We start from the raw sequence: 17,658 nt of genomic DNA on the forward strand, positions 1-17,658 counted from the left end.
TCAGAAGGTAACATGCAAATTTTGACAAACGTGAATGGTAAATTTTCCTTTGACATTTAAGTATAAATAGCATGTTGAATTTTTTGCACTATACATAATCAAAATTTTACCTGAATTATAAACACATTATAATTGTGGATAGCACAGCAAAAGAATAAAGTTTATTCTACCTCAAATTTAGCCTTAAAGTCATTTTTGTCTATGTCATGTTTCTCTAAAATAAAACAAACAGGCTTCCTATTTTTTCTAATAATATAGAATGCTTCAACACAATACAAAAATATACCTTTGGCCACAAATTACTTTAGTTGTGGTGGCCATTTAAATTCATTGTTGCAAGTGATAAATTGGAGAAGGTTGTGAGAAGTTCAAGTGGAGATGGCTTCAGGCAGGCAGGTAAGCATCTGTAACTCAGGCACAGTGGTGCCCACTTATAGCAGTGTTATGGGCAAAGTGTGACTGCAAAGCCAGTCAAAGACAGGAGACACAGACGAACACAAATCCACCCTCATCATCAAGCTACTCCAATTGGGAATGAATATACGTGTGTGTGTGTATGTGTGTGTGTACACGCACATTCAGTCGCTTCAGTCCTGTCTGACTCTTTGCGACTCTATGGACTGTAGCCAGCCAGGCTCCTCTGTTCCTGGAATTCTCCAGGCAAGAGTGCTGGAGTGGGTTGCCATTCCATTCTCCAGGAGATCTTCCTGACCCAGGGATCGAACCCATGTCTCTTGTGTCTCCTGCATTGGCAGGAGAATTCTTTACCACTTCACCACCTGGGAAGCCCGTGTATGTATATATATGTGTATAAAAAGACCTCAAATTAAACATGTTTAAAATAGGATGTGCTCTGAATTTTTCTATTTGCTTTTAGTCTCTCAGCTGTCTATCCATTCTTCATATCATCACCAGAACAATTATTGAAGTTTGTGTGTTGTTTTTCTTCTGAAAGTCTTTTGAAAATAATTGCCACTAAGATCCATGGACTCCATGCTTGCTTGGGCAGGTTGACTTGCTAAAACAACAGCCGTTTATTCTTTGCCACCCAAGTGCAAAAGCTGGAAAACACATGCTTCTTGTCTCAGCCTCTCTTTCACTTGCAAGTGGCCACTGACTCATTTGTAAACAATGAGATATAAGACCACTGGAGATTCTTGGGAAGATTGATTTTCTGATAAAAAGAACATAGGTGGTTGTTGCTGTTCTTTCTTCCTGTTTCCTATATTGAATATGATCATAATGACTGTAGATTCGGCATCCATTTTGTCACCACATGGAGACAGATACAGGGATAAAAAGTCCCTAAAGATGGCAGAGTAGTATAAAGACTTTGGTCCTTGAGGACTCTGTTGAACTGGTGACACAACCCCGAGACTGCCTACTTTTGGATGTATTGTTAAGAAAACAATATATTGTGTTTATGTTTTAATCAGGTTTTCTTTCTGTTTCTTGCATATGATATTATTCCTAATTCAGCTTTGCATTCAAACACCTACACTATCTGATTTGAACTTGTCCTTCCATACATATCTGTGTTTTCTTGGCTACCTGATCACTATGTTTCAGAAAAATCTTCATTATTTCCATGTCTAGAACATGCCCTGGCCTTTCCTGCATCAGTGATTTGGCTCCTCTATTTCTTCTGTGTGGAATTCCTTTCTTATTTTTTTTTTGTATTCTTCTGCCAACACTGCCCTCTTTTTGTTGTCTCTAGTCTTGCTGTATAGTCTTGGATGTCCAGCTTACATGTCACGTCCTTCATGAAGATTTTTCTGCTCTTACTGGAAGTGATAGCTTCCTTCTTGAATTCCCGTGAAACTTGGCTTCATGCAACCAAGATCACACCAAGTCCCATAATACAATTATTGATGTTCTAAATTGTAATCGTTGACTAAAATCTGACTCATATGTCATTATTTCTTCTTGGGGAGGGATTGAACCTAGGTGTTTATCTATTTTTCTAAATGAGTAGATAAATGAATAAAGCAAGTGAATTCTGGCTTTCAAAAGTGTCAAGTAGGTTGGGAGCAACAGACACGGAGAAGGGGTGAAATAGGAAGGATTCCATAAATAGCGTCAAAGAGTACTCACTCACTGTGAAGAGGTTATGAAAAGTTCCACCAATTTCAGGACAGCCTAATGAGGTTTTTGTCAATTTCAAGGAATGAAGCAATTCTTGTGTCTCAGGGCACATTTTGACTGTTGGGTAGTGCTTTTTTACATTGCTTTTGTTCCATGTAATGAGAATCGGGTACATAATTCTATATATTCTAGTAGGAACTCTGGGCCCAGAAAATATTCTAATAAAAATTATATTCTTTGAGGTTTTATTCACATGTTTTCTTCTTATTATAACCTAATATGCTTCTTAGAAAAACATATTTCATTGTTTTTGAGTCATTTCCCCATCTTGAGTTTATTAAACTTGAATTAAAAAATTATTCTAAAAACAAAGATCTGTTTTCTACACTGGAACTTGAAAAACTTTTGAAACTAAATAAAGTTAAAATTCAAAACATTAAGCAAATATAAATCTTAAAAATGGTAAGGTCTTGCCCAAATCAAACATAGACATTTATTGCTGCAACATGGGAGTCATTTCTGTCCCTTGGTCTTTTCTAGCTGAGGCCATTTGATTAATGTGATGTTAAATGCCTAATATTAGGTAATGAATTAAGTTACTCATCCTGTGCCTAGTCCCTTCCCACCCACTTGTGGAAGCAAAGGGTAGATGAGGATAAACAAATCCATGAGGGGAAATAAATAAACTTACACATATGTACAGATAGACATATCTATGGCCTTAGAAAAAGAGAGAAGGAAGGTGGGAGGAAAGCTTTGGGAGAATATGTTTCAAATATTTTCCTCTCTCTCTCCCTCATGTTTTATAAATATGTATTACGAGGAAGACATGCTTAGCAAACAAGGAAAGCCGACTATCACTCCCTAGAGACCGCTGTCACTGCTAGGTCTTGATGACAGCCAAAATTCTGAAGAAATATATTTAAATCGTAGACTTTTCTTTAAAAGTTAAGAAATCCAGAAAAGTCACAGGTCTTGATTACCGATTCTGGCACAAGCTCGGTAACAGTTTTTAGACATAATGTCCTCTCAGTTGTAAACCCACATATGGGTCCTTTGCTGGCCAAGTTCAGAGCCAATTTCTTCATACAAGCCTGGAACTTTATCTGCTCCTTTCAGATCTTTCAACAGTTTGCAAGGAGTCAGCCTTCCTTCTTTCCAGAAAGCAACCACCCATTCTTTCAACTTCATGTCATTAACATTACTCATCACAGTGGAGGAAAATACACGGGTAATCTTCTCTTTTTTTAATTTTGGAAACAGTCCAAAAGTTCCAAATTTCTTTCAAAATTATTTGAAAGTAATTTCCTCATCTGTGACTGTCAGTCTTTTCAGATGTTATTGGACGTTTCCTTACTTTGTTCATTCACTCATTCACTTCTTCATTCCACAAATTTTTGTCAGGCACCCACTATGTGTCAGGCACTGGTCTTGACTCCGAGGGTATATCAGTGGACAAAATCCTAATGGAGTTTGCATTCTAGTGGAAAGAGATGATTATAAACAAATAAATGAAAAACAATATGCCAGGTAGCGATAAATGATACAAGACAAATAAGCAGATTATGGGGAAAGAGAATGCTAGGTGGGAGGGCCGCTTTGCACTGGGTGGTCAGTAAAGGATGCTGTGATCACTAAGCAGGAAGAAAGTGTGCACTATGCAGACGTCTGGGAAAAGAGCCCTTTAGACAGAGGATACAGGCAGTGCAAATGTCCTCAGGGTGCTGATGTGTTCAGGGAATGTCTTCAGCCTGTGTGACTGAAGCAGAATGGGCACAGGTGTGTAGGGTTGGGGGAAATGACATTAGACAATAGAGAGCTGAGGCCAGATCAAGGCCTTGTTGTCTATATTAAGGCTTCTGGCATTTACTCCAAGTAAATGGGAAACAATGGAAGATTTTTTGAAGAGTGATATGATCAGATTTAAGTCTTATAAAGACCACTTTGGCTTACAATGTTGAGAACAGAATGTAGGGATCAAGTTCCTAAGCAGGGAGACCAATTACGAGGCAATTACAATAATTCAAATGCTAGATGAGTTCTTGTCTTCAGTTCAGTTCAGTCGCTCAGCTATGTCCGCTTCTCTGCGACCCCCATGAACCGCAGCATGCCAGGCCTCCCTATCCATCACCAACTCCCGGAACCTACCCAAACTCATGTTCCTTGAGTCGGTGATGCCATCCAACCGTCTCATCCTCTATCGTCCCCTTCTCCTCCTGCCCTCAATCTTTCCCAGCATCAGGGTCTTTTCAAATGAGTCAGCTCTTCACATCAGGTGGCCAAAGTATTGGAGTTTCAGCTTCAACATCAGTCCTTCCAATGAATACCCAGGACTGATCTCCTTTAGGATGGACTGGTTGGATCTCCTTGCAGTCCCAGGGACCCTCAAGAATCTTCTCCAACACTACAGTTCAAATGCATCAATTCTTTGGCATTCAGCTTTCTTTATAGTCCAACTCTCACATCCACACATGACTACTGGAAAAACCATAGCCTTGACTAGACGGACCTTTGTTGACAAAGTTATGTCTCTGCTTTTTAATATGCTGTCTAGGTTGGTCATGAAGAAGGCAATGGCAACCCACTCCAGTACTCTTGCCTGGAAAATCCCATGGACGGAGGAGCCTGGTAGGCTGCAGTCCATGGGGTCGCTAAGAGTTGGACATGACTGAGCAATTTCACTTTCACTTTTCACTTCCATGCATTGGAGAAGGAAATGGAAACCCACTCCAGTGTTCTTGCCTGGAGAATCCCAGGATGGTGGAGCCTGGTGGGCTGCTGTCTATGGGGTCGCACAGAGTCAGAGACGACTGAAGCGACTTAGCAGCAGCAGCAGGTTGGTCATAACTTTCCTTCCAAGGAGTAAGCGTCTTTTAATTTCATGGCTGCAATCACCATCTGCAGAGATTTTGGAGCCCCTAAAAATAAAGTCTGCCACTGTTTCCACTGTTTCCCCATCTATTTGCCATGAAGTAATGGGACCAGATGCCATGATCTTAGTTTTCTGAATGTTGAGCTTTAAGCCAACTTTTTCACTCTCCTCTTTCACTTTCATCAAGAGGCTTTTTAGTTCCTCTTCACTTTCTGCCATAAGGGTGTTGTCATCTGCATATTTGAGGTTATTGATATTTCTCCCGGCAATCTTGATTCCAGCCTGTGCTTCGTGCAGCCCAGCATTTCTCATGATGTACTCTGCATATAAGTTAAATAAACAGGGTGACAATATACAGCCTTGACATACTCCTTTCCCTATTTGGAACCAGTTGTTCCATGTCCAGTTCTAAGTGTTGCTTCCTGACATGCATACAGCTTTCCCAAGAGGCAGGTCAGGTGGTCTGGTATTCCAATCTCTTTCAGAATTTTCTGCAGTTTATTGTGATCCACACAGTCAAAGGCTTTGGTATAGTTAATAAAGCAGAAATAGATGTTTTTCTGGAACGCTCTTGCTTTTTTGATGATCCAGCGAATGTTGGCAATTTGATCTCTGGTTCCTCTGCCTTTCCTAAAACCAGCTTGAATATCTGGAAGTTCACAGTTCATGTATTGCTGAAGTCTGGCTTGGAGAATTTTGAACATTACTTTACTAGCGTGTGAGATAAGTGCAATTGTGCAGTAGTTAGAGCATTCTTGGGTATTTCCTTTCTTTGGGATTGGAATGAAAACTGACCTTTTCCAGTCCTGTGGCCACTGCTTAGTTTTCCAAATTCTTGTCTAAGAAATTTATAAATCCAGCCTTGTTTAGACTGGATGGTTAACCAAGATGGTCATCTCAAGGCCAACTTCTAGGCCTAGCATTTTCTCAGAACAGTGTGTCTCCTGCTGTGATCTCATTGCTGTACATGGACCAATGAATGTGTCCCTAATTCTCCTACACCCCACTCAGCTCTGTGACACTATTCTGGGGGAGGAAGACATTTGGCCTTTTGGCTCTCATGGAGACATGGAGTCTTCCTCTGGATTTCAAGCATTTTTGCAGGAACTTTGCATTTGTATCTTTCTCCTCTTCCAAGGTGTCTCTCTCTTTTTTTATGAGTAATAAAAACTTTTTTTTATTGAGTATGGTTAATTTACAATGTCACATTAGCTTCAAGTGTACAGCAAAGTGAATCAGTTATGTGCATGCTCAGTCACTCAGTCTTGTCCGATTTTTTGTGACTCCATGAGCTACAGTTCATGGGGTTTCCCAGGCAAGAATACTGGAGTGGGTTGCCATGTCCTGCTCCAGGGGATCTTCCTGACCCAGGGATCGAACCCACATCACCTGCATCTCCTGCAATGGCAGGTATATTCTTTACCACTGAGCCATCTGGGAAGCCCAATTGGTCAAATATGTACATATATCCATTCTTTTTTTGATTGTTTTCTTATATAAGTTGTTACAGAGTATTGAGGAGCAGTTCCTGTGCCATATAGCAGGTTCCCGTTCAGTGTCTAGTTTATTTATAGCTGTATATGTATGTCAATCCCAGTCTCCCCATTTATCCCTCTCCCCTTTGTCCCTGGTAACCATGTTTGTTTCCCACATCTGTGACTCTATTTCTGTTTTATCAATAAGTTCATTTATATCATCCAAGATGTCTCTGATACTTCTATGTTTGAGGAATTCTCTGCCATTCCTTGGTCCATTTTAAAAAAATCTTCTTGGTCTTATCTACAGCCCATTCAGTTTTGTGTTACCAAAGCAGGTCCTAGCTTTAGTTGGATCTCAGTTCTCCTCACCCGTTCTGAGTGGTGCTAGAGACTAACCTGTAGCTGATTTGTAGTGTGTGAAATTATCCTAGGGGCACTCGTGCCTCATTCTTAGCATTAGCAGAATTTATTCCACTTCCTCTACCCTTCAGACCTCCTACAAAATTCCTGTTTCCAATCTGAGAGATGCCTCTGGTCCAAAGCTGCCTCTTCTCTAATTCTAGATCAATACTGATTGACAGGTCCTGAGCCTTCATTCCATTTTCAATCCCGACCACCTTCTCACATTACCTATGGCAGAAGTTGCTGGCAACCCATCAGCCATGTCAGCTCAGAGATATGTTTCATTTGGCCCCTATATAGTGCTGTTTAAAATTGTTTGAATAATTGCCAGTACTTAAAGATTATGAGATTTATATAATAACCTGAATTTTTCATTTCTCTTGAAAAATTGTTAGTCTTGGCCAAACTGGGTACACATGCTCACATGGCAATAGCACAGTGCTGTTCAGCAGCAGCTATGTCATGGGATGAGCCATGTGCACTGCAGTGCGTGCTCCCAGCCCCTGTCACTGCCACATCTCCTGCTTGCTGGTTCCTCTAGATATCTGAGTGCAAACCTTGGTCACTACCCTCATTCTCTCGTATCTCACTGGCCTTTAAAGTTAGCCTAGAAGTCCCCATTGCCAATGCAAACATTTTAAGGGTGAGAGTTATCTATATAAAAGCAGCAACAACACCTCCCAACACATAGAAAATAAGAGACGTGACTTTCACAGAGGAAAGAGCAACTGATGTCTTATGGCTTCTCAAAATGAGAGTCTAAATAGATATTGGTTGGTTATCCAGTTTAATGCAACCGAGGTAACCACTGAACATGCACTTTGACCTTCCGCTTACCCTAAACTTCTGCACCCCAAATCTGTTCTAGCAAAGTCTTCTGAAATAGGATTTATAGAAAGACCAGCAGTGCAGTAAAACTTTGGACAGAAATATTGGTGCCACATTTGTCATGGCTACTTCTGACCTAGTGCCAAAGTTTCTCTTGCCTCCTGGTACATTTTCAGATGTCTGTATGGTGACAGAAGAATTCTCCAATCTCTCGTTAGAGTTTCTAAGCAGTCTCAACTCTGTGGGGTAGAAATTTATAAAGAGTTTATTTCTTCCAGTCACCGCCTTCAACTGTGCCTCATTCATTCTCCATTTCTTGTCACTTAATACCATCTGGGATCGATCCCATAAATTTCCAGTCATTTGAATCATTAAAACTCATTTATTTTAAAGCATCAGTCTCAAATTTGATTTAATCCCATCCTTCCTTTGTGATCTTTCTTGTGTGGTCCATGTATGAATCTCTCAGAGGGCCTTGTAGGACCTGTCCATTCCACAGTTCCCTGGCCAGGAGAGCCAGCTCTCAGTCCAATTCCTCCACCTCCGATTGGCTGGTACCCCACCCAAAACTTCTCGTTACTGGACCCCTGTTGCCAGGAGGTCACCACCATGGGCTGAGCAAGATGCCCCAAACCTGGCTACTTTCTGTGGCAACCACTTGACTCACAGTCAACTCACTCATCTTTGCCACCAAACGGTGGAAGAGGAGACTGCCCCCCATCTCCCTTCTGCTGTCTCTCTTTAGGTCCCCCCTCCAGATGGTCACAGGGACAGATGAGCCAGTTCACTGCCTAGGCAGATATCTCACCAGGGCATCCATCCAAGTGCAACCCCAGGCTGAGCCATTCTCCTGCAGTCTCACTCTCACTTGCCTTGGTGACCGGAATGCCCTCCTCTTCTCCCTGGGGAAGGGGGAGAATCATCTTTCATTTATACCCGACAGTTTCCCCGAGGACAAGGAATCCATCGACTCTCACCCTTTCCTCTACCCAGTCCTCTGCCCTCCAGACTGGAGGATGGGAGACAGTCACTTGTGGGTAGGTCAGTTCTACAGACACTTTGTAAGCCCCAGGAGAGTTGTCTGGTCGACTGCTGGCCGCTGTTGTCAGAATACAGGCACTTTGTGATTTCACAAGCGGTGTTCTCTGTTGTTGGTGCCAAGCTTGGGAAAATCTGCTCAGTATCTGCGGCACCGTTGTATTTGTGCTAATTGCATCAGCTTGAGCACATCCAGTTGTGAGGGACAGAAAACTTGACCCCAAATAGATCTGCCAGCGAGGAGGTATATTGTGTTACTTAACTTCAGATTGTATTGATTCCTGGTTCAAATGGTGTTCTTGGGTCTCCAACTTCCTCGTGTTTTCTCTGGGTGAGAAGTGGTAGGTGGGGGAGTCTTGGGGCTCTTATGGAAACTCACTCGAGGATTAACTCATCAGACACCAGCAGAGGAGAGTCCACTTTCCCAGCTGCTCAAACAAAAGTCCTGGAATGTGACTTAGGTCATGTGCCCAGTCCTGACCCAGTCAGAGTGTTTGGAGGTGGCTGATGCCACTTTCAGAGCCAGGTGAAGATTGGAAATGACTTTTCTCCATCTCCCCCACTTCCCATGACATCCTTCAAAGGAGGTCATAGAGTTCCACATCTACCCTTGCTCAAACAACCTGAGGGTTGTCCTGCACTTTAGGACCTGAGGCTGAAATATGAGTCTGGCAATACAATGAAGTTATTGCCAGGTTTCAGTGGGGCATGAAGACTAATGGTTTAAAGTTTAGGACCTTGGAATAGTACAGAACTGGATCCAAGTCCTGGCTCTGTCGGAGCAAAGGAACGTGACCAGGTACATGTAAATTATCTGAGACTTAGTTTCTCAGTTTTCCCAGCTATAAAATGGGAATGTTAATACCCAAGTCATCGGGTTGTTAAGAGGATAAAATAAATTGTGCCTATTTCAATTATTATTGTATAATGCCTGACATGGTTAGGTGTCCAATAAATACTATTTTTATTGCTGAGAACTTCCTTCTTTGTGCACAGACACCAATACTATGGAAAAACATACCAAAGTAAGAAGGTTCTTGCATTTCCTAGAAGAGACTAACTTGACACTGTTGTCCCAGGGAGTAAGCAGATTTTCCTGCCAATTTTCCTGTTATTCTTTGCACAGAGCAAGTGAAAGAATCAGTGTGAAAGATGGAGGATGGAAGAAATCTAAGTGTATGAAATGTTGTAAGCATCGGGGTGTGTGTATATGTAAACCAGGATGCTTATGCTAGGAGTAACCACCAGAGATTCATGAATCATTTTCAAAGAGCAACATCAGGTGCTTTGGAGAATCTGCCAAATTTTGAGTAACTTATGAATTTAGCAACACCCTCAGGCATTGCTGAGGCCTTCTACCCTTAGATTTGTTTATAAAACAGAGAAAATGGAAACATTTTTGTTTTGTCATCTAAAGCAAAGAAATCTTGCCCAAATTTCATATTTTAAGGAAATCGTAAACATATGAATAGAATCAATTCATTTCTAAAATGCATTTTGTATTTATTTTTAAAAATTAAATAATACTGGAATTAAATGTGAGAGATTATTTTTTATATCAACTAGGAACTGCAGCTTTTTGAAACGTAAAATCTCACGTTTTGAGAGACAGTAACAGTGGAGGTGATTTTCCCAAGTAGAATATGTGGATTACGTTGAAATATATATGTCGTGCCTGTGTAAATGTAAAATGTTAACAACAGCCTATTTTGCATTCCAAAACTGAGCCCCTATTTGTTCTGAAAATAAGGTAGCAACTGGTGCCCTCTTGTGGAAATGATTATTTTAGCTATTTAGTTGGAAAGGAAAATCTACACAGTATTAAAGCATACCAATCATAGATATGTTTTTGCCAGACACTTTTGATGACTTTAAATTAATCATATGGTTTTGTTTAAACATGAAGTCAAGGAGGAGATTTTAATATGTAGCACAGTGATGGTCCTCACAGATTTATTTACATTATGGCTTTTTTTCTTAAATAGATTTTGATCTGTTATCTGAGTTGGCTCTTCTAAGAACTTAAAAATTGATGAGGCCTCGTTTAGGTACATTTATATTTCACCTCAAAAAACTGAACCAAACAGGTGTGTTTAAATACAAATAAAAATACTTTTCACAAACTTTAAATGTCTGTGCAGCATCTCCCCTCCCAAAACTTCTCTTGATGGCCCTCCTCCAGGAATAGGTTTTGACCCAGCTCCTGAACCAGCTTCGATCAAATGGGAAGTCCTCCACCAATTTTAACCACCATGACCACCTCCATATCCTTAGCAGCTGGCTGTCCCTGCTGTATGTCAGAATATAAAGAACAGTCACACTAGTCCAAGACTGAAAGTGATTCTCGGGCTCCAGAATTCTCTGGCATTCAAGGTATTCAAGGAGTGGGTGGCCAACTGCTTGGTAGGCCTACAGCAGAGAGCATTCAAGGTCAGTTATTTGGACTCAGTGATCTTCATCATCCTTTCCAACTCTGAGATTCTAAAGCTCCTCTATGTAATCCAGTCCTGCTGAATGAACTAATCTTCAGCCCCATGATAGCTGTGCAAATTTGAACCCATTCAGTGCAAGTCTGTATGTTCCTCTGGAATTACTCCATCAAGTATACTCTCAGAACCTTCACAGGGCCATTTAAAGTGCACGTTAATGGGGACACTGGAGCGTAATAGACATACTATGCCCTTTCACCATTATTTTTGAACAGTTATAAATAATCATGGAATATACAAATTATCTTTAGCAAAAAATTGTTAAGCATAATTACAAGTGGATGCCAATTCACATGAGAAATGGTAGAAGGCCTAGGGTCACATATTCAAGGGAGACATGAAGCATCCCAGGGGAGTAGTAACGTGTGGGTTTGGGGGGGGCACAAAGGAGCCAGATTCAAACCCTGATTCTGTTATTTGCTAGATGAATGACCCCAGGTAAATGTCTGTGCTTCCTTCATCTGTAAAATGAGAAGGATTATACTTACCTCAGAGGGTTGCAGTAAGAATTCAATGATATAAGAAAATATGCACAGAGCATGGTATGTAGAAGGCTCTAAAAATGCTAGGTATTTTCACTTAAGGGACAGAAACCATACAAAAGTGGAGCCACAGCCAGAAAGGATTCTTGATGTTTAAGGCTTCATAAGCATTGAGAAAGAAAAGTTAACTGTTTCCTGTATATAGTTACACTGTATTCATTGATTATCCCTGATAAGCTTACCTTATGAATCAGGGAACTATCTCCATCTTCCCCCAGTATTTTATCTTTGATTATTGATCAGGGTATATTTTAATCTCTCAGCATTTACATTCACACAGTAAGCATTCCTAGCTGACTTAATTATATATCAATAAGAGCAGAGCACTGGAATTTGTACAACTCCCTTGGCTTTTCATAAGGACATCTCTGAACTTGACAGCAAAAACTTTTAGTAAACAACAGCTTCAGGTGCCCATCGTGAAGGATCTGTGGAGAATCTTGATAGATTAGACCTGATTATTCCATAGTTCAAACTACTGGATTAGTCGTACAAACTGGGTGGTCACAGTTTATATATACAAAAGAATAATTTACGAAGTCTTAGTAGATTCAGAAGATACATAATTTAAGACAGAATTCTTTTGGAAAATGATATTCATAATTATTAGCTAAAGTGACGCCATCATGTGGCAAAAGCAAAAATAGCATGCACTCAGAGCTAATTCGGAGAGTAGCAATTTTGGACTGATTTTAATGAATTGCTTTTGATAATTGGATTAATTGATTATCATTAATTAATTTTAATTGTTGTTATTTCAAATATTTTACAAAATGAAACTTTATTACTGTTTCTTAGTGGGATGACTTCAAATGCATGTAATTCAAATGTGCATAAAATGTGAATAAAAGTGCATAAGATATGTAAAATAATTAAATGGACTCCCAAAGCTAAGTGAAATGTGAGGAAGTCTGGATAATGTTAACTAAGCATTAGATTGCTTTACTATTTTTTAGAACTATACTAAATAATTTGATTCCTTGAGTAAAAATAAATATATAGACCTGCTAAGAGAATTGACCAGCATTAAAAATATAAAAGCAAGGTTTTGTGGTCAATATGGCAGGCTGAGTGCATGCAAATATAAAAAAAAAAAATGAGAAAGATACAATACAGGAGGTTTAGATCAGGCTTCAGAAACCTAGAGCTGGAGAAAAAGCACAATGGTATATGGAATGAGAACACAGAGCAAAATAAGAGTTTTAAATTAAAATATATGCTTAGAAAGACTTTCCCAATGGCTCAGCGGTAAAGAGTGTGCACACAGTGCTGGAGACGTAGGAGATGTGGGTTTGATCTGTGGGTCAGGAGCAGGAAATGGCAACCCACTACAGTATTCTTGCCTGAGAAATTCCATGGACAGAGGAGCCTGACGGGCTACAGTCCGTGGGGTTGCAAAGAGTCTGACACGACTTAGTGACTGAGCACTGAGCACACACTTAGAAAGTTGAGTCCTGAATTCTTAGCCACCGGCCTTTGTATGCACAGAACTCGAAGCAGCTAGACTCTCATGCCCCGTGAAACAAACTAGACTGTACCTCTCTGGCTTCCTTGCCAAATACCATGGAAAAAGCTTCTTCTTCTGGTTAAGATAGAGTAACATGGGCTAGATTTATCCTTCTAATTGAAACAGCTAAAAAACAGAGCAAAACATATAAAACATATGAAATCTTAAGACTCTGAGAAGACCTGAAAGACAGAGGTTAAAAAAAAAAATACATTAGGTAAAGAGGAACAAAGATAAAGTAACATAAGAGAAAATAAAAACAAAATGCCGTAGAGAAATATCTTTAAGGCACCTAAAGAAAAAAATCTACTAACCTAGAATTAGGTTAGTGTTCTATATGTTAATGAGATCAAATTGATTAACTGTTGTATCCAAAGCTATATGCCTGCTAAATTTTTTCTTCCTATATGTCTATTTCAGTGTGTTAAAATCCTCAACTATGATTGTGAATTTATCTACCTTTGTTTTAATTCTGTAAATATTTGCTCTATGTATTTTGAAGTAATGTTATTTGATATATTCTAATTTAGAATTGTACCTTCCTCTTAAATTGACCCTTTTACTATGACATAATATCCTTCAACTCTTACACTTCTTGCCTTATAATATATTTTGTTCTCGAACTAATGATTGCCATCAGGGAAGAATAGGGGGAAGAGATAGTTAGGGAGCTTGGGATCGACATGTACACTCTGCTATATTTACAATGGATAACCTAAAAGGTACTACTGAATAGCACAGGGAACTCTGCTCCAGGTTATATGGCAGCTTGGATGGGAGAGGAGTATGCGGGAGAATGGACACATGTATATGTGTGGCTGAGTCCCTTTGCTGTCCATCTAAAACTATTGCAACATTGTTAATCGGCTATACTCCAATATAAGATAAAAGTTAAAATATATATACATATTTCTATGTGAATATAGTCACACCAGGTGTTTTTCAGTTGGTGTTTGCACACTGTATCTTTCCATGCTTTTCTTTTTGTTCTGCTTGCTCTCTTCTTGAATACCAGTCCCTTGCGCCAGGGTTTGGAAAATACCCTCAAACAGAAACCTGGAATGACAGGGAGGCTCATTCCCGACACGTGCTTTCCTTCCTTTAGGGCCAGTTTCAGACAGTTGTTTAATGCAGCTGAATTCTCTTCCACGCCACTGTTTTTTCCTTACTATATAAGTGATACTGCAAGGGTCAGCAAATATGGCCTGAGGGACAAAGTGGCCCATCTCCAATTTTTATAACTCATTTTTCCTGAAACAAAGCTCTACTCATTCACTTCATATTGTCACCGGCTGCTTTCATGGCGCAACAACAGAGTCGAGCAGCTGTGACGGAGATCGGATGTTGGGATGTCTAAATATTTACTGTCTGGCTCTTTACAGAAAATGTTTGTTGACCTCCGAGGTACAGAGAAGGAAAAATTACGTGTAGCCTGAGGGCATGGGGCAGGGTGACAGTTAGGGTTAGAAGAGATTTTCCTCAGCGAGGCCTGCCTGCAGCCTCTTTGGCCAAATCAGGCTTTGTTCTCTCCTCTGGCCCTTTATTAAAGGTCTTCAGCCAGGTTTACTTCCTAACGCAGGGCTGTCCTCTTTACGTCCAGGGATAAACTTGAGCTTCAGATCATTCTCAACCTCTAGCTGGATCTGGGCTTCTGGAATCTTCGTTCCTTTTAAGGAAAGACAGCCCTGCGTGTGCTCTTGCCCGGTATTCAGGTGTCAGTCAGTTCTACTCCCAGATTGCTGTGTGGCAAGTAAATTTGGCTCTCTTCTTGAGCACCTTTACGATGACGAGGACTTTGCCTGGCCTGTCCACCAAGGACTCTGGACTCAGCCTCTTCATGCATCTGCAACTGCCTCAGATTTCTTTTTTATTTCTGTAGCCTGTGGGTTTTCCAGTTCTACAGATTGCTGACTCACCAACTCCACTTCGGTAATGTTTTTCAGGTTTTTGTTTACTTCAGCTCTTCCTCTTAATGATTCCAGAAAGCTATTAGGAGGAGCTTTCCTAGCGCCCACACTATGTTCCTTTACATAGCTTTGCTTTCCATTGGTTAACAACCCTTGTGCGAGACATTTTTCTCTCTCTCTTTTTTAACCAATTTGTTGTGTATATTTTAGATTTCACTAATGAAATTTTGAGGTCTGGCTTTATTCTGTTATCTGAAACTGGGGGATTCCATATTGGTTTTAGAATATGGTCAGTAAAGTACATATAATATTTGTAAAAAGCTCTTTTGTATCAAATTTCTTCCCACTTGTAAGATGAAGGATTTGTAATTAGAATTTTAACCACAAGGGGGGAGTGTTTGTTTTGATTTTCTTTTCCTTAAAAAAAGGAAAAAAAACCTTTTATGTTGGGTTTTATGTTTGTGACCAATGCATAAAATCACACAAGTAGAGTATGATGTTTTTGTAAATAATTCTATCCGAATACAAAGCTGAATCAACAACTTTTTTGTATACTTACAAGGTGCAAGGCTCTCAGCTGGGCTGTTTATTAGTAAATGCTACAATGTGTCTTTACAAGCCAGTTGTACAGAAAAAAGCTTGGAATTCTGGGTGACTTGTTAAAAAGAGTAATTCTAGATGAGTTTATGTTGAACTAATAATTTAAAGAATAACTATGACATCATCTATTTTTTACTGAGAAATTTACATACCACCAAAAATATCTTGGGGATTCCCTAGTGGCTCGATGGTAAAGAATCTACCTGCAATGCAGGAGACCCCAGGTTCAATCCCTGGGTCGGGAAGATCTCCTGGAGAAGGGAATGTCAGTCCATTCCAGTATTCTTGCCAGGAGAATCCCCATGGACAGAGGAGTCTGGCAGTCTGTAGTCCCTTGGGTTGCAAAGAGTCAGACATGACTGAGAGAATAACACTTCCACTTCCAAAAATATCTTAAAGATATCAGTTAAATGACTAATGACTACAGATCTCCCACCACCCTTGACTTCCTCAGAGATATTTTCACTTTCTACAAGTTATGTTACACTTAATAAAAAGGTATATGTGGACTGAGATTTTAAAATCTATTTCCTCTATTTTTTAACATAGCATATAGGCTTCAACTTGCATAAAGTCACTGACGCTAAATAGCATTTCACGGAGAGTTCCTGATAGTGGGCCAAAACGTATGACATGGTGTGCCTGGGACTAGATACTTTTTAATAGCTCAAAATGACAGCAGAAAATATTAGGGCAAAATAAGGAATTTATTAGCTTGCATAAGTGAAATATCCAAGGATCAGGCTTTGTCAGCTTTCTCTTCAGAACTGTTTGTGCTCCGGTTGCTCAAAATGACTCCAAGCTGATGCAGGGTCAAATCTGAAAATGTGTGTGCATGTGTGTGTCTGTCTGTCTGTCTTCCGAATGAAAGTGGAATAAAATCCTAGCTGGCTTCCAGGACCTCCCAGGATCTTTAATGTTCAGATTCCCTTTAATCTCTTCAAAATCATCCCACCAGGCTCTCCCACTTATATTTCAGGCACACTAGCTTCTCTTCTGTTCTTCAAATGTGCAGAGTCCTCTCCTACCCGGAAACCACTTTACCATTGTCCAGAAACTATTTCCCTGGCACTGCACAGGCTGGCTCCTCTCCTCCTTCAGGTCTCAGCTCAGCTCAGTGTTCATTCCCTTCTGACCCTAAGGAACAGGCACCCTGCTCCTCCCCTACATGCCACTCATCAAACTGTCCTTATTTGTTTTCTTACATATAGCCTATCTTCCTAATGAGAAAGTAAGCTCCATGATGCAAGGACCTTATTCTTACAGCTCACAGATGTATGCCCAGAGCCTAAATAACAACAAGAGCACAAAATAACACAAAGAGCACTCAATAAATTTATTACTGTTAAAAATTAAGCAACACAGAAATTTACAAGAGGAAGCAAAAGTATTTTTTATATTATCCACAATTCTACTACCCAGATACGGTAACTGTTATCTGGTGAATGTTATTCCATCCCTTTTCTTTGGGCATTAAAGATTATATATATATATATATATATATATATATATATATATATATATGATACTATATATCAATTTTCTTTTTAGATTTTATTTTCACTTGTACTTTATTTACAACAAAATAACTGAAGTGAAACTAAAGGAATTAAAAATCATCAGAATATTTACTTATAAGACATAGTCACCCCTAACATAGCCTTCTAAACTTAACAAGATTGTGAGAACTATTAAGCATCTTGAATCAATGTTTTGTTGACTACATGTTCCAATTTGGGGGCAGTTTCTATTTTTTAACAAAATATTCTGATGTCATTTACATTTAATTCCATAATCCCACAGTTGTTTTTGGTTTATATTTAAATGGATTAAAATCTCACCTCCAGTTTTTTTTTTTTTTTACCATTAACTTCCTTAACACTGAGTTTTAAAGTTTGACTACCCTCTTG

Source organism: Bos indicus, chromosome 20, assembly GCF_029378745.1.
Source record: "Bos indicus isolate NIAB-ARS_2022 breed Sahiwal x Tharparkar chromosome 20, NIAB-ARS_B.indTharparkar_mat_pri_1.0, whole genome shotgun sequence".
In the NCBI taxonomy this organism is placed as follows: Eukaryota; Metazoa; Chordata; class Mammalia; order Artiodactyla; family Bovidae; genus Bos; species Bos indicus.